Here is an 18,984-nt window from a genome sequence, read left to right on the forward strand (position 1 = left end):
TGATTTGTGATTCAGATAGACACAACTGTCAGTCTGGCGCATAGCGATATGGTCTGGCGCTTTGCCAAATTTGGTCTCCATGGGTTACGGTGGTTGAATGACAGCAAGTGGCAGGCCTCACAGTGCTGCTGTTAATCCCTGATGCACTCTAGCCTGATTTGCAATCAATCTGAAACACACACACACACACACACACACACACACACACACACACACACACACACACACACACACACACACACACACACACACACACACACACACACACACAGACTTAATCAATCAATCTGAACTTCTGTCAACTGTGTGTCTCCCATCAAGTGGCAGAGCAAGTCGTGACAGATTACCTGAGACAGGTGTGTTGAGCTTCCTCTCTCTGAATGGGAGTACTGACTGTCTGTGTGTTCCATCAGGGCTGGGACCATGTTCAGTTGACATACACACCCAGGCAAACACACACACACACACACACACACACACACACACACACACACACACACACACACACACACACACACACACACACACACACACACACACACACACACACACACACACACACACACACACACACACACACACACACACACACACACACACAATCACAGTAACACGCACACACTGTACAGTATAAAGATTTTTATATGCTTCAGCCTGTATTCTGTTAGTGAAGTCTTTTTTCTGATAATGTTAGGAGTTCCCACAACTCAAGTACTACACCTGAAGACCTGAAAGAGAGTATTAGGGATTCTGTTTGGCTTGATGTATTGTTGCTAAAACGTACTTCCAATCCACCAGGGGAGCTGCTGTAGGAGAATTTTAAGAACGCTGTGTTTTCTTGACTTATCAGATTTCTAAAAGTTTGACAATACATCAAGCCAACCAGACACGTTATTTTGCCTTTGCTGAAAGTATTCCTCTGAAAGGTATTAGGCTATATGTGTATCTTTCTTAATATTTATAAAAATGCTTTACCCCTTTTCCGTGATATCCAATTGGTAGTTACAGTCTTGTCCCATCGCTGCAACTCCCGTACAGACTTGGGAGAGGCGAAGGTCGAGAGCCATGCGTCCTCCGAAACACGACCCTGCCAAGCTGCACTGCTTCTTGACACACTGCTCGCTTAACCCAGAAGCCAGTCACACCAATGTGTTGGAGGAAACACCATCCAACTGGCGACCCTGTCAGGGAGCGTGCACTCAGCCCCACACGACACAGGAGTCACTAGAGCGCGATGGGACAAGGACATACCGGCCGGCCAAACCCTCCACTAACACGGACGACTCTGGGCCAATTGTGCACCGCCTCATGGGTCTCTCAGTCACGGCCGGCTGCAACACAGCCCGGGATCGAACCCAGATCTGTAGTGACACCTCTAGCACTGCGATGCAGTGTCTTAGAGCGCTGCGCCACTCGGGAGGCCCTGAACTTGTTTCTACTGTTAGAGGGGCAAACTGTGAAAGAAGGGTATGGGGTGTTGAGTGGCCTCTCCCCAGTTTGAAGGAAGGGTATGGGGTGTTGAGTTCCCTCTCCCCAGTTTGAAGGAAGGGTATGGGGTGTTGAGTTCCCTCTCCCCAGTTTGAAGGAAGGGTATGGGGTGTTGAGTTCCCTCTCCCCAGTTTGAAGGAAGAGTATGGGGTGTTGAGTGCCCTCTCCCCAGTTTGAAGGAAGAGTATGGGGTGTTGAGTTCCCTCTCCCCAGTTTGAAGGAAGAGTATGGGGTGTTGAGTTCCCTCTCCCCAGTTTGAAGGAAGAGTAAGGGGTGTTGAGTTCCCTCTCCCCAGTTTGAAGGAAGGGTATGGGGTGTTGAGTGGCCTCTCCCCAGTTTGAAGGAAGGGTATGGGGTGTTGAGTTCCCTCTCCCCAGTTTGAAGGAAGTGTATGGGGTGTTGAGTTCCCTCTCCCCAGTTTGAAGGAAGAGTATGGGGTGTTGAGTTCCCTCTCCCCAGTTTGAAGGAAGAGTATGGGGTGTTGAGTTCCCTCTCCCCAGTTTGAAGGAAGGGTATGGGGTGTTGAGTGGCCTCTCCCCAGTTTGAAGGAAGGGTATGGGGTGTTGAGTGGCCTCTCCCCAGTTTGAAGGAAGGGTATAGGGTGTTGAGTTCCCTCTCCCCAGTTTGAAGGAAGTGTATGGGGTGTTGAGTTCCCTCTCCCCAGTTTGAAGGAAGTGTATGGGGTGTTGAGTTCCCTCTCCCCAGTTTGAAGGAAGTGTATGGGTTGTTGAGTTCCCTCTCCCCAGATTGAAGGAAGGGTATGGGGTGTTGAGTGCCCTCTCCCCAGTTTGAAGGAAGGGTATGGGGTGTTGAGTTCCCTCTCCCCAGTTTGAAGGAAGGGTATGGGGTGTTGAGTGCCCTCTCCCCAGATTGAAGGAAGGGTATGGGGTGTTGAGTGCCCTCTCCCCAGTTTGAAGGAAGGGTATGGGATGTTGAATTCTCTCTCCCCAGATTGAAGGAAGGGTATGGGGTGTTGAGTGCCCTCTCCCCAGTTTGAAGGAAGGGTATGGGGTGTTGAGTGCCCTCTCCCCAGTTTGAAGGAAGTGTATGGGGTGTTGAGTTCCCTCTCCCCAGTTTGAAGGAAGGGTATGGGATGTTGAATTATCTCTCCCCAGTTTGAAGGAAGGGTATGGGGTGTTGAGTTCCCTCTCCCCAGTTTGAAGGAAGTGTATGGGTTGTTGAGTTCCCTCTCCCCAGTTTGAAGGAAGAGTATGGGGTGTTGAGTGCCCTCTCCCCAGTTTGAAGGAAGGGTATGGGGTGTTGAGTGCCCTCTCCCCAGTTTGAAGGAAGAGTATGGGGTGTTGAGTTCCCTCTTCCCAAGTTTGAAGGAAGGGTATGGGATGTTGAATTCTCTCTCCCCAGATTGAAGGAAGGGTATGGGGTGTTGAGTTCCCTCTCCCCAGTTTGAAGGAAGAGTATGGGTTGTTGAGTTCCCTCTCCCCAGTTTGAAGGAAGAGTATGGGGTGTTGAGTTCCCTCTCCCCAGTTTGAAGGAAGAGTATGGGGTGTTGAGTGGCCTCTCCCCAGTTTGAAGGAAGGGTATGGGGTGTTGAGTGGCCTCTCCCCAGTTTGAAGGAAGGGTATGGGGTGTTGAGTTCCCTCTCCCCAGTTTGAAGGAAGTGTATGGGGTGTTGAGTTCCCTCTCCCCAGTTTGAAGGAAGTGTATGGGGTGTTGAGTTCCCTCTCCCCAGTTTGAAGGAAGTGTATGGGTTGTTGAGTTCCCTCTCCCCAGTTTGAAGGAAGAGTATGGGGTGTTGAGTGCCCTCTCCCCAGTTTGAAGGAAGGGTATGGGGTGTTGAGTGCCCTCTCCCCAGTTTGAAGGAAGTGTATGGGGTGTTGAGTTCCCTCTCCCCAGTTTGAAGGAAGGGTATGGGGTGTTGAGTTCCCTCTCCCCAGATTGAAGGAAGGGTATGGGGTGTTGAGTGCCCTCTCCCCAGTTTGAAGGAAGGGTATGGGATGTTGAATTCTCTCTCCCCAGATTGAAGGAAGGGTATGGGGTGTTGAGTGCCCTCTCCCCAGTTTGAAGGAAGGGTATGGGGTGTTGAGTGCCCTCTCCCCAGTTTGAAGGAAGTGTATGGGGTGTTGAGTTCCCTCTCCCCAGTTTGAAGGAAGGGTATGGGATGTTGAATTCTCTCTCCCCAGTTTGAAGGAAGGGTATGGGGTGTTGAGTTCCCTCTCCCCAGTTTGAAGGAAGTGTATGGGTTGTTGAGTTCCCTCTCCCCAGTTTGAAGGAAGAGTATGGGGTGTTGAGTGCCCTCTCCCCAGTTTGAAGGAAGGGTATGGGGTGTTGAGTGCCCTCTCCCCAGTTTGAAGGAAGAGTATGGGGTGTTGAGTTCCCTCTTCCCAAGTTTGAAGGAAGGGTATGGGATGTTGAATTCTCTCTCCCCAGATTGAAGGAAGGGTATGGGGTGTTGAGTTCCCTCTCCCCAGTTTGAAGGAAGAGTATGGGTTGTTGAGTTCCCTCTCCCCAGTTTGAAGGAAGAGTATGGGGTGTTGAGTTCCCTCTCCCCAGTTTGAAGGAAGAGTATGGGGTGTTGAGTGCCCTCTCCCCAGTTTGAAGGAAGAGTATGGGGTGTTGAGTGCCCTCTCCCCAGATTGAATGAAGGGTATGCGGTGTTGAGTTCCCTCTCCCCAGATTGAAGGAAGGGTATGGGGTGTTGAGTTCCCTCTCCCCAGTTTGAAGGAAGGATATGGGGTGTTGAGTTCCCTCTCCCCAGTTTGAAGGAAGAGTATGGGGTGTTGAGTGCCCTCTCCCCAGTTTGAAGGAAGGGTATGGGGTGTTGAGTGCCCTCTCCCCAGTTTGAAGGAAGAGTATGGGGTGTTGAGTTCCCTCTTCCCCAGTTTGAAGGAAGGGTATGGGATGTTGAATTCTCTCTCCCCAGATTGAAGGAAGGGTATGGGGTGTTGAGTTCCCTCTCCCCAGTTTGAAGGAAGGGTATGGGGTGTTGAGTTCCCTCTCCCCAGTTTGAAGGAAGGGTATGGGGTGTTGAGTGCCCTCTCCCCAGATTGAATGAAGGGTATGCGGTGTTGAGTTCCCTCTCCCCAGATTGAAGGAAGGGTATGGGGTGTTGAGTTCCCTCTCCCCAGTTTGAAGGAAGGATATGGGGTGTTGAGTTCCCTCTCCCCAGATTGAAGGAAGGGTATGGGGTGTTGAGTGCCCTCTCCCCAGTTTGAAGGAAGGGTATGGGGTGTGTTTTTCCCTGTTTTGGGAAGAATCAGCTGATTAAATAATTCCCCAGTAGAAAGAGTCACCTGGCAGTAAATGACTGTAGCAGCATGGAACATACAGCAGCCAGGCCCAATCCACAGATAGACACCTTCCTTAAAAGTGTGTGTGTGTGTGTGTGTGTGTGTGTGTGTGTGTGTGTGTGTGTGTGTGTGTGTGTGTGTGTGTGTGTGTGTGTGTGTGTGTGTGTGTGTGTGTGTGTGTGTGTGTGTGTGTGTGTGTGTGTGTGTGTGTGTGTGTTTGCGTTTGCGTGCATTTGAGACAGCAAAAGAGAGAGACAGCTAATCAATATTAGCACGCACGCACGCACGCACACACAAACAAACACACACACACACACACATTCATACTCATTCAAGTTCAATCACACATGATACACAAATAATTGCCTTGCCAAATAAATATTCCTAATGCATTTCTACTTGGATTGCATTGGTAAAACACCTGGTAATGATTTTCTCCCAGGACACAGATTATAAATTCCACCAGTACAGTAATTTAATAACACTCACATCATAATAGTGGAGGAGGAAACTTATTGATATGTTCCTCACATAAAGAGCTTGATGCTCCCTTTTAGAGGAGGAAACTTACTGATATGTTCCTCACATAAAGAGCTTGATGCTCCCTTTTAGAGGAGGAAACTTACTGATATGTTCCTCACATAAAGAGCTTCATGCTCCCTTTTAGAGGAGGAAACTTATTGATATTTTCCTCACATAAAGCGCTTCATGCTCCCTTGTAGAGGAGGAAACTTATTGATATTTTCCTCACATAAAGCGCTTCATGCTCCCTTGTAAAGGAGGAAACTTACTGATATTTTCCTCACAGGAAACTTTGAAGTTGTTCTTTGAGGTTAAACATCAAAAGAAAGAAGGGGGGATAGATGACGGTAGAGAGCAGAGTCGGAACACTACTACCAAACAGACAATCACACACCCTACTGATTAGCAATGTACACGTTGTCCACCGGCACGCACACACACAAACTCAAAAACACACGCATACACACGATATGCGATAACACCAGAAAACTATTTTCCATAGTTTTCCATAAGTTCAATATTTCTGTTGGAAAGTTGAAATATATTCATATTAACTGGATTTAAATGTTACAGGGAATGTGGCTATCACCTCTCTCTCTCTCTCTCTCTCTCTCTCTCTCTCTCTCTCTCTCTCTCTCTCTCTCTCTCTCTCTCTCTCTCTCTCTCTCTCTCTCTCTCTCTCTCTCTCTCTCTCTCTCTCTCTCTCTCTCTCTCTCTCTCTCTCTCTCTCTCTCTCTCTCTCTCTCTCCTTTTTTATTATCCTCTCTCTCTCTCTCAATTCAATTCAAGGGGCTTTATTCTCTCTCTCTCCCTCCTTTTTCTTCTCTCTCTCGCTCTGTCTCTCCTCCAGTGGCGGTCAGATGAGGGAAGATATTTTCATTTTTTTTATGAGCATGGCCTTATTTCTATTACATCATATTGGTTTAGGCTACTCGATGATACTCAAATGTTCCCTGTACCCATCATAAGGTTGCTACAACCTAGCCTATGAATGTGAATGCACAATGTAAGTGCACAGGTTTGAGTAATCAAGGTGACAGACAGTGACATATTCAATACCTCCTTGCACACTCTAAAAAACAGCATGATCACTTTGCTTGGTGTAAATACAGTACAGTACATACTGTAATTCCTTCTTGCAACTATCTACATGCTCTCCTCCTCTCACCTTTTCCCTTCGCTTGTCACGACTTCTGTCGAAGTCGGTCCCTCTCCTTGTTCGGGCGGTGTTCGGCGGTCGACGTCGCCGATCTTCTAGCCATCACTGATCCTTCACACCTGGTTCCAATCCCATCAATTTCATGTTGTGTATTTAACCCTCTGTTTCCCCTCATGTCCTTGTCAGAGATTGTTTTGATTGTATGTGATGTGTTATTTAGTGTTGGTGTGCGACGGGTTTTGTACCCACTTTGTTATTTTGTACATTTTGGTTATTTTGGAGTTATGTCAGCATTTAATAAACAACTCTGTTTATACCAAGTTCGTTCTCCTGCACCTGACTTCCCTGCCACCAACACGCACCCCTTACAGAATCTCCAACCACCTATGGAGTCAGCAGGAGAAGGTGCCCCGGCCATGGAGGTGGAGGAGCGCGTCCAGGAGCATGCGGTTATGCTTCACCATCTGAGCGCCGCCATGGATCATGTTGTCCAGACAATAGACCGCTGGGAGACACAGGGAGTTCTTCCAGCGCCTCCACCAGCACAAACGGGGTCTCTCCTGAGCGCCCCTTCCCCGCCGGAACCCAGTGGGATCCGTCTCTCCTTGCCCCAGGAGTACGACGGGAGTGCTGCCAACTGCCAGGGGTTCCTCCTTCAATTGAAATTCTATCTGGCCACGGTCCACCCAGCTCCATCGGACCGTGAGAGAGTGTCCGCCCTCACCGGGAAAGCCCTGGAGTGGGCCAACGCCAAGTGGAGAGAGGGAGATGCGGCGTTGGACCATTTTGAGGAGTTCACCCGCCATTTCCAGGCAGTCTTCGACCACACACCCGAGGGCAGAGCGGCGGGTGAGAGCCTCTACCATCTGAGGCAGGAGACGAGGAGCGCCCAGGAGTTAGCCCTAGATTTCAGGACCCTGGCTGCCTACGCGGGATGGAACAACAGGGCCCTGATCGATCATTACCGCTGCAGTCTGCGCGAGGACGTCCGCCGGGAGCTGGCTTGCAGAGACACCACCCTCACTTTCGACCAGCTGGTGGACCTCTCCATCCAGCTGGACAACCTGCTGGCTACTAGCGGACGTCCAGATCGGGGTCTGGTGGTTCCATCCTCCCGCACCCCCTCTCCGATACCCATGGAGCTGGGAGGGGCGGTGCGCAGGGAGACCGGAGGGGGTTTCCGCTCGTGCACCATCTGTGGCCACAGAGGTCACACTGCTGGTCGGTGCCGGGTTGGTTCCTCTGGGTATCGAGGCAGCAGGCAGGGCGCTCTGGCGTCACCCCAAGTGAGCTGGCACCATTCTCACTCAGAGTCTTCTGTCGCACATATGTTTGTGTCTGTCACTTTTCCTGAGTTTTCCCCGCATTCCCAGCATAAGGCACTGTATATTCGATAGGAGCTGAGTTGAAAATCGACCAACCTCAGATTTCCCACTTCCTGGTTGGATCTTTTCTCAGGTTTTTGCCTGCCATATGAGTTCTGTTATACTCACAGACATCATTCAAACAGTTTTAGAAACTTCAGAGTGTTTTCTATCCAAATAATATGCATATCTTAGCTTCTGGGACTGAGTAGCAGGCAGTTTACTCTGGGCACCTTATTCATCCAAGCTACTCAATACTGCCCCCAGCCATAAGAAGTTTTAAACAACTCCGTTTATACCAAGTTTGTTCTTCTGCACCTGACTTCCCTGCCACCAACACGCATCCCTTACATCGCTTGTGAACTTCAGTGCACAACACATCAGCTGACTGTGACCAGGTGAAAAAAACTTTCCAAGCCAATCCTTCATATCATAACCACTAACCGCTACACACAGCCTAAGTCGTTGTCACATCATAGTCAACATAGCTACTAGAACAAACGTGTTAGTTAACCCGCTACAATCACTCAGTACACTGTACAGTGCTGCTGAGGCTACTGTAGGCCTTCAATGCAAAACAGTGTTTTAATCAATCATTTGGTGATGTGAATATAATTAGCATAGTTTTACCTAAAAAAGGAAAACTTTAATGTTTCACTATTGTTATTTTTTTTTAAATTCACATAGGAAGTATAATTACCTCCTGAGGAATTTAAAATCCTGTTCTCTCTCTGTCTGGAGAAACCAATGCACATACACACTGGCCAGTTTGCCCTAATGCTATCAATGCACTTTAGTGACCGGGCTATAAACTATTAGAGAAGGCTGGAAAGCATACATTTCTCATTGTTTCCATTAGATATTCCTCTCTTTATGTTTCTGTAATGGTTTATTCCTCTCTTGATGTTCCTGTAATGGTTTATTCCTCTCTTGATGTTCCTGTAATGGTTTATTCCTCTCTTTATGTCTCTGTAATGGTTTATTCCTCTCTTTATGTCTCTGTAATGGTTTATTCCTCTCTTGATGTTCCTGTAATGGTTTATTCCTCTCTTTATGTTCCTGTAATGGTTTGTTCCTCTCTTTATGTTCCTGTAATGGTTTATTCCTCTCTTTATGTTCCTGTAATGGTTTATTCCTCTCTTTATGTTCCTGTAATGGTTTATTCCTCTCTTTATGTTCCTGTAATGGTTTATTCCTCTCTTTATGTTCCTGTAATGGTTTATTCCTCTCTTTATGTTTCTGTAATGGTTTATTCCTCTCTTGATGTTCCTGTAATGGTTTATTCCTCTCTTTATGTTCCTGTAATGGTTTATTCCTCTCTTGATGTTCCTGTAATGGTTTATTCCTCTCTTTATGTTCCTGTAATGGTTTATTCCTCTCTTTATGTTCCTGTAATGGTTTATTCCTCTCTTTATGTCTCTGTAATGGTTTATTCCTCTCTTGATGTTCCTGTAATGGTTTATTCCTCTCTTGATGTTCCTGTAATGGTTTATTACTCTCTTTATGTTCCTGTAATGGTTTATTCCTCTCTTTATGTTCCTGTAATGGTATATTTCTCTCTTTATGTTTCTGTAATGGTTTGTCCCTCTCTTTATGTTCCTGTAATGGTTTGTCCCTCTCTTTATGTTCCTGTAATGGTTTATTCCTCTCTTGATGTTTCTGTAATGGTTTATTCCTCTCTGAATCTCTATTGTTCCAGTAAATGGTTTTGTGTTTGTGTGTGATTTCACTACCCCTTACCCTTGAGTCTAATATTGCTGTCAGTAGCAGTCATCAGTCATACCACACTCAACTGTTCGTCTCTGTCACCACGGTTATATTTCTGTCAGTAGCAGTCATCAGTCAAACCATGAGCCCGTTGTTAACCACATTCTAAATGGTCACTGAGCTATAGCGTTGCAGAGACGTTGTGGAAGCTTTCATTCAACATCTACCTGATGATGTGCAGGCTGGATGGAATAACAGATACTAATAGAGTTACAGTGAGATGACGGTATCATCGGCTCTCTCTCTCTGCTCACTGACATACACTGTAGCACCTGAACTGGGGGAATACACTGTAGCACCTGAACTGGGGGAATACACTGTAGCACCTGAACTGGGGGAATACACTGTAGCACCTGAACTGGGGGAATACACTGCAGCACCTGAACTGGGGGAATACACTGCAGCACCTGATCTGGGGGAATACACTGTAGCACCTGATCTGGGGGAATACACTGCAGCACCTGAACTGGGGGAATACACTGTAGCACCTGAACTGGGGGAATACACTGCAGCACCTGAACTGGGGGAATACACTGCAGCACCTGATCTGGGGGAATACACTGCAGCACCTGAACTGGGGGAATACACTGCAGCACCTGAACTGGGGGAATACACTGCAGCACCTGAACTGGGGGAATACACTGCAGCACCTGAACTGGGGGAATACACTGCAGCACCTGAACTGGGGGAATACACTGCAGCACCTGAACTGGGGGAATACACTGCAGCACCTGAACTGGGGGAATACACTGCAGCACCTGATCTGGGGGAATACACTGCAGCACCTGAACTGGGGGAATACACTGCAGCACCTGATCTGGGGGAATACACTGCAGCACCTGAACTGGGGGAATACACTGTAGCACCTGAACTGGGGGAATACACTGTAGCACCTGAACTGGGGGAATACACTGTAGCACCTGAACTGGGGGAATACACTGCAGCACCTGAACTGGGGGAATACACTGCAGCACCTGATCTGGGGGAATACACTGTAGCACCTGATCTGGGGGAATACACTGCAGCACCTGAACTGGGGGAATACACTGTAGCACCTGAACTGGGGGAATACACTGCAGCACCTGAACTGGGGGAATACACTGCAGCACCTGATCTGGGGGAATACACTGCAGCACCTGAACTGGGGGAATACACTGCAGCACCTGAACTGGGGGAATACACTGCAGCACCTGAACTGGGGGAATACACTGCAGCACCTGAACTGGGGGAATACACTGCAGCACCTGAACTGGGGGAATACACTGCAGCACCTGAACTGGGGGAATACACTGCAGCACCTGAACTGGGGGAATACACTGCAGCACCTGATCTGGGGGAATACACTGCAGCACCTGAACTGGGGGAATACACTGCAGCACCTGATCTGGGGGAATACACTGCAGCACCTGAACTGGGGGAATACACTGCAGCACCTGAACTGGGGGAATACACTGCAGCACCTGAACTGGGGGAATACACTGCAGCACCTGAACTGGGGGAATACACTGCAGCACCTGATCTGGGGGAATACACTGCAGCACCTGAACTGGGGGAATACACTGCAGCACCTGATCTGGGGGAATACACTGCAGCACCTGAACTGGGGGAATACACTGCAGCACCTGAACTGGGGGAATACACTGCAGCACCTGATCTGGGGGAATACACTGCAGCACCTGATCTGGGGGAATACACTGCAGCACCTGATCTGGGGGAATACACTGCAGCACCTGAACTGGGGGAATACACTGCAGCACCTGATCTGGGGGAATACACTGCAGCACCTGAACTGGGGGAATACACTGCAGCACCTGAACTGGGGGAATACACTGCAGCACCTGATCTGGGGGAATACACTGCAGCACCTGAACTGGGGGAATACACTGCAGCACCTGATCTGGGGGAATACACTGCAGCACCTGATCTGGGGGAATACACTGCAGCACCTGAACTGGGGGAATACACTGCAGCACCTGATCTGGGGGAATACACTGCAGCACCTGAACTGGGGGAATACACTGCAGCACCTGAACTGGGGGAATACACTGCAGCACCTGAACTGGGGGAATACACTGCAGCACCTGAACTGGGGGAATACACTGCAGCACCTGAACTGGGGGAATACACTGTAGCAGAGGAGTCTTTAAAGGGAGTTTGATGGTTCGTTACCTTGAGACCCCCCCCCCCCCCCCTTCTAGCTCTGACTCTATTGATTGCTACGTTATTGTGGAAAAATGTACTTTCTATGACTGTGATATGTGCTTGACCCTCCTAGCTGTCTTAACATGAACACACTAACTGTAAGTCGCTCTATATAAGAGCGTCTGCTAAATGACTCAAATGTAAATGTTAATGTAGTCTATGGATTAGAAAATAGTGTCATCCAGATCAGATCTGTCTACTTCATTTATGTTTGGATTGCTTTTTGAATTTCTTTAACTTTACCAGTGTTAAAATGTGGGTGCATTATCCCTTTAACATGTGGGGTGGGGAGTATGTTTAAAACAGTTTTAAAGTCTTAATTTCATCTTACTAGGCCGCAGCACAGATTAGAACAACAACGTAAACACAACGTGAAGTACCTATACCATCTGTTAGTGCGGAGCTAAGGAAGTAATCTATTTAATTTCCCACATGGCTGGAGGTGCTATCATCTGTCTCATCTGTAGAGAGACATTTAAAGTAGATACATGCAGACCTTCAGAATTATATAAATCCACCTTACTGCAATTTACCACATGGCCATCTCCATCTCTCTCTCTCTCTCTCTCTCGCTCTCTCCCTCCCCACCCTTATGATGGAGAGATGTGAGGTGAACAGAGAGAGAGAGAGATGGAGAGACATGAGGTGGACAGAGAGAGAGAGAGAGTGATGGAGAGACATGAGGTGGACACAGAGAGAGAAAGAGAGATGCTCAACATGAGCTCCTGATATATATTTTTGCTTGTTTATAGAATGAGATAAAAATGAATCTAAAAAGAATTCCAGACAAGAAGTGATGAACAACAACTCTTCAATCAGAATTTAAAGAAAGTAACTTTGCGCCTCAAGTTAAGAAGTTTTGACTCTAGCTAGCTACACAACAAAATCCTAGCCAGCAGACTAACAAGCTTGCTAGAAAAAAATTAGCTAGTGTAACAGTATAGCTTCCGTCCCTCTCCTCGCCCCTACCTGGGCTTGAACCAGGGACCCTCTGCACACATCGACAACAGCCACCCTCGAAGCATTGTTACCCATCGCTCCACAAAAGCCATGGCCCTTGCAGAGCAAGGGGACCAACTACTTCAAGGTGTCAGAGCGAGTGACGTCACCGATTGAAACGCTATGAACAGTGCACCCTGCTAACTAGCTAGCCATTTCACATCGGTTACACTCACCCCCATTTTGACCTCCTCCTTTTCCGCAGCAACCAGTGATCGGGGTCATGGCACCAATGTAACAGTATGGCTTCCATCCCTCTCCTTGCCCATACCTGGGCTCGAACCAGGGACCCTCTGCACACATCGACAACAGCCACCCTCGAAGCATTGTTACCCATCGCTCCACAAAAGCCATGGCCCTTGCAGAGCAAGGGGAACAACTACTTTAAGGTCTCAGAGGGAGTGACGTCACCGATTGAAACGCTGTTTGCAGCGATCCCCGCTAACTAGCTAGCCATTTCACATCGGTTACACTAGAACAAACCTAGCAATGGGAGTTAATACAACTACATCAAACAACCAAACTGAGTGAGTAAACCAAAAAGGAGCACGGACTAACTTTAAACATATCTTTTTTTCTGTTTTTTTTGTGTAAAGATTTGTCACTTTTTGCTGTTTTTTTTACTAAATTAGAGCTAGCTAGCAAGAGCAGCAGACAAACAAACCGGTTGCCATGGCAAAGGGGCAGCAAAACAGACCAGCAGCAGCAATAGTAGCAGCAGAGCCCACAGGCACCATGTCCCCACTCTCCCTCTACGCTGAATCCATTCTCTACCCTCCAGAGGCCAAAAAGGACACAATGAGGAAAGCTATTAAACAGAAACTACTGAAGGGGAGGCCAGAAACCCTTTTCACAGACCTCTACAAAAACGGCGATGTGAGTAATCTCATCTTCCTCACTGACCAGCCAAATGCTTGGCGCTCAGCAGTCTGCTCTCATTACCCATCCATAAAGAAAGAGGGAATCTGTAATGGGTGGAAGCTGAAAGTCAAAGAGAGAGACGAGACTGACAGCACCATGATAACAATCAACCTCTACAAGACTGGAACTGTCATGGTGCAAGGTAATCCTAGGCTGTTTGAAACAGACTTTCAACCCATTAAGGAGAGAGCAGAGAGAGAGAGGACACCATCAGTGACATGCCCTCCCACAAGACAAACTCCACTAGCACCACCCTCACCCCTACCCTCCCCACCCAAAAAGGCACACCCTGCACCTCTCATCCCACCATAGTGGAGGACACGCCCCAGGAGGAGAGCGACCCCGTCAGTGCAGAGCAGGCTCAGTCCCTCCTCACCATCATGGCTGCCATGAGGGATGAGTTCACCAAACTGGAGGAGGAGATGGTCCTGCTCAGGGAGAGCGTGAGCAAACAGCAACCAGACAGCCACACCTTAGAGGAGCTCCTAACCAAGGTGTAAACAGCCACCAGACATCCTCACCTTAGAGGAGCTCCTAACCAAGGTGTTAACAGCAACCAGACATCCTCACCTTAGAGGAGCTCCTAACCAAGATGTTAACAGCCACCAGACACCTTAGAGGAGCTCCTTACCAAGGTGTTACCAGCAACCAGACACCTTAGAGGAGCTCCTAACCAAGGTGTTACCAGCAACCAGACACCTTAGAGGAGCTCCTAACCAAGGTGTAAACAGCAACCAGACAGCCACACCTTAGAGGAGCTCCTAACCAAGGTGTTAACAGCAACCAGACATCCTCACCTTAGAGGAGCTCCTAACCAAGGTGTTAACATCAACCAGACAGCCACACCTTAGAGGAGCTCCTAACCAAGGTGCGGACAGAGCAGGAAAGAGGTTCAGCAAGAAAGAGCTGGCTGATCTAACAAAAGAGGTGAGAGAGATGGCTGATCTAACAAAGGAGGTGAGAGAGCTGGCTGATCTAACAAAGGAGGTGAGAGAGCTCCTTAAAGACAGGCTGAGCAGTAATAACGATCTGACCACACTAAGAGAGGAGCTGCAGGAGAGAAAGAGAACAGAGGACAGGCTGCAGGAGAGAAAGAGAACAGAGTACAAGCTGCAGGAGAGAAAGAGAACAGAGGACAGGCTGCAGGAGAGAAAGAGAACAGAGTACAAGCTGCAGGAGAGAAAGAGAACAGAGGACAGGCTGCAGGAGAGAAAGAGAACAGAGTACAAGCTGCAGGAGAGAAAGAGAACAGAGGACAGGTTACAGGAGAGAAAGGGAACAGAGGACCGGCTGGCTGCAGGAGAGAAAGGGAACAGAGGACAGGTTACAGGAGAGAAAGGGAACAGAGGACCGGCTGGCTGCAGGAGAGAAAGGGAACAGAGGACCGGCTGGCTGCAGGAGAGAAAGGGAACAGAGGACCGGCTGGCTGCAGGAGAGAAAGGGAACAGAGGACAGGCTGCAGGAGAGAAAGAGAACAGGGGACAGGCTGCAGGAGAGAAAGGGAACAGAGGACAGGTTACAGGAGAGAAAGGGAACAGAGGACCGGCTGGCTGCAGGAGAGAAAGGGAACAGAGGACCGGCTGGCTGCAGGAGAGAAAGGGAACAGAGGACCGGCTGCAGGAGAGAAAGGGAACAGAGGACAGGTTACAGGAGAGAAAGGGAACAGAGGACCGGCTGGCTGCAGGAGAGAAAGGGAACAGAGGACCGGCTGGCTGCAGGAGAGAAAGGGAACAGAGGACCGGCTGCAGGAGAGAAAGGGAACAGAGGACAGGCTGCAGGAGAGAAAGGGAACAGAGGACAGGCTGCAGGAGAGAAGGAGAACAGAGGACAGGCTGCAGGAGAGAAAGAGAACAGAGGACAGGCTGCAGGAGAGAAAGAGAACAGAGGACAGGCTGCAGGAGAGAAAGAGAACAGAGGACAGGCTGCAGGAGAGAAAGAGAACAGAGGACAGGCTGCAGGAGAGAAAGAGAACAGAGGACAGGCTGCAGGAGCAGCTAGATCACCACTCTAAGCCCTGTCCTCACACAGCAGAGGAGCCCACCTCAACCAGCCAGACCTCCCCAGCCCTGCCTGCTGCACACATCACCCCCAGCCCACAGAACAGCCTCCCACTGACAGCGGCACCAGCACAAACCAGCCACACCCCAGCTCCAACACCCACCAGCCCCCACTCTACCCCCTCGTGTCCAGAAGAAACACTGGCTGACATCGTCCTGTTGATGGATTCAAATAAGAAGTTTGTTCAGGAGAATTAACTTTTCCCTAGACACAAAAGGAGAAAGGTGTGGTGCCCAACAACGCAGAGTGCCATGGAGCTGCTTGATAAGGCCCAGCTCAATGGACGCCAAGCCACATAATCATACACACCGGAAGCAACGACCTGCGTGCTCAGCAGGAGAGGGTGGCGACATCACTACGGGGAGTGATTGAGAAGGCCTCCGCAATCTTCCCCAACTCAAGGATTGTGGTGTCAACCCTTCTACAGATGAAAGACTTCCACCCTGCCACAATCCAAAGACTAAACGCCAGCCTCTCCCGGGACTGTGCCCTGTGACCCAATGTACACTTGGCCCACCATCCCACCCTCAATCTGGACTGTCTCTATGACCATGTTCACCTGTACAGGGAGACAGTCCCCATCCTTTCCAAGACTCTCACGGACGTTGCTTTAAACCGTAGCCCAACCTCTCCACCCAGGGACAGCAGAGCAATCTCCACCCCTCTGAGATCACTGAGACAACACCCCGGACCAGCACCCTGGACAACCCCCAGCAACGACCATAGCACCACCAACCTCAATGCTCACCACAGCCAGCGCAGCACAGACCACCCCAGCCCAGCTTCAGACCCACCCAGACGAGGCCTACCACCCCCTCCCACCCACCGCAGACCCACACCTGGAGGGGCCACAGTCCAGCAGGCAGAGCTACGCACAGTCTGGGAGATGAGCAACTGGCCCAGCCCCCACCAACCAAATGAGTGACATTAAACACATGCTGAGTCTACTATGCTTACATGTGATAGGTCATTAAACAAATATTGAACCTACTATGCTCACATTTGATAGGCCAAGGGTCATGGATGCTCACATGTGATAGGGCAAGGGTCACGGTAAGATGAGCACAAGAACTCCACCTTCCTCACACTACATCCACCCAAGTGTCATGACACAAATGTTACCTTAAATGATAAAAAAATCACATGTTCATAATAAGAGTTTACGTTAATTGAAACATCCTATTTTAATATTTATTGTTGGATTGTGAGTGTTTGTCTCATTTTGATGGTAAAAATAAAAGTTATGAAATCTTTTTAGGTTGCATGTTTTTTTTTCCATTTACAAGGATGGAAGTCCTCTGCTTTTGGGCTAAAGAGCAGAAACCCAGAAATTGATGATGTTGATATTGTAGTCCTACAGGAAACATGGTGCAGAGTTGATGTTTCCACTGGCTGTCCACTAGGTTATAGGGAGAGAATTGTTCCATCCACCAAATTAAAAGGAATCACACAGAGCAGAGACTCAGGTGGAATGCTAATATGGTACAGATCTGAACTAATTAATTTAATCAAATTGATCAAAACAGGAGAATTCTTTATCTGGTTAAAAATCAACAAGGAGGCTATCTTAACAGATAAAAACATCTTCCTCTGTGCCACATACATTCCCCCCTCAGAGTCACCCTACTTCAACGAAGAGAGTTTCTCCATTCTAGAGGGGGAGATTAGTCACTTTCAGGCCCAAGGCAACATACTGGTCTGTGGAGACCTGAATGCTAGAACAGCAGAAGAACAAGACACTATTAACAGTCATGGGGATAAACACCTACCAGGAAGCAACAACCTTTCCCTCCCCACATACCTCCCCCCCCAGAAACAACTATGACAAAGTGAAAAACAAAAATGGAGTACAGCTCCTGCAGCTCTGTCAAACACTGGGTCTGTACATAGTTGATGATAGGCTAAGAGGGGACTATTTTGATAAGTACACCTACAGCTCACCCCTTGGCAGCAGCACTGTACCTAAACCCAGAGTCTCTCAGAGCCTTCACAGTCAGCCCACTAACACCTCTCTCAGACCACAGTAAAATTACAGTGTATCTGAGAAGAGCGGAACCCAACCATGAAACATCACAGCCCAATAAATTATATGGTACCAAACAGTACAGAAATCTACCAAAAAGCAACTAGTACCCAAAAAATACTATCTTTCCAGGACAACTTTTTAGCCTTAATTAAGGATCTGACCCTTTTTTCCCCCCCCGCCTAAAATGACATACCCAAATCTAACTGCCTGTAGCTCAGGACCTGAAGCAAGGATATGCATATTCTTGGGACCACTTAAAAGGAAATACTTTGAAGTTTGAGGAAATGTGAAAGGAATGTAGGAGAATATAACACAATACATCTGGTAAAAGATAATACAAAGAAAAAAACAACCGTTCTTTTGTATTTTTTTGTACCATCATCTTTGAAATGCAAGAAAAAGGCCATAATGTATTATTCCAGCCCAGGTGCAATTTAGATTTTGGCCACTAGATGGCAGCAGTGTATGTGCAACGGTTTAGGCTGATCCAATGAACCATTGCATTTTTGTTCAAAATGGTTTATCAAGTCTGCCCAAATGTGCCTAATTTGTTTATTAATAACTTTTCATGTTCAAAATTGTGCACTCTCCTCAAACAATAGCATGGTATTATTTCACTGTAATAGCTACTGTAAATTGGACAGTGCAGTTAGACACATGAATTTAAGCTTTCTGCCAATATCAGATATATCTATGTCCTGGGAAATGTTCTTGTTACTTACAACCTCATGCTAATCGCATTAGCCTACGTTAGCTCAACCGTCCCGTGGAAGGGACACCGATCCTGAAGAAAGTTAACATTCTCCTACAGCAATGAAGGTGTACATTTGGCCGTTTGGAACATAAATTTCATATTTGACAAATTAGCCTCCTTGGCTAATGTAAAAAAAAAACAAGAGCAAACCAAAAATAATAGATCATGAAAAATGGTTTGATAATGATTACAAAAATCGAAGAAAGTCTGAGAAATATATCTAATCAAAAACACAGAGAACCAGACAACAAAAATATATGCCTTCAATATGGGGAAACCCTGAAGCAATACAAACACACCCTAAGAACAAAAAAGGAAAGGACATTAGAAATCAGCTGGATGTAATTGAGGAATCCATAGAATCAAACCACTTCTGGGAGAATTGGAAAAAATTCAACAAACCTCATCAGTAGGAATTGGCTATCCAAAATGGAGAAATCACATTGCAAACCTCTACAGCAATATAACAAAGAGCC

This window comes from Salvelinus alpinus, chromosome 8 (assembly GCF_045679555.1).
Source record: "Salvelinus alpinus chromosome 8, SLU_Salpinus.1, whole genome shotgun sequence".
Taxonomy (NCBI): domain Eukaryota; kingdom Metazoa; phylum Chordata; class Actinopteri; order Salmoniformes; family Salmonidae; genus Salvelinus; species Salvelinus alpinus.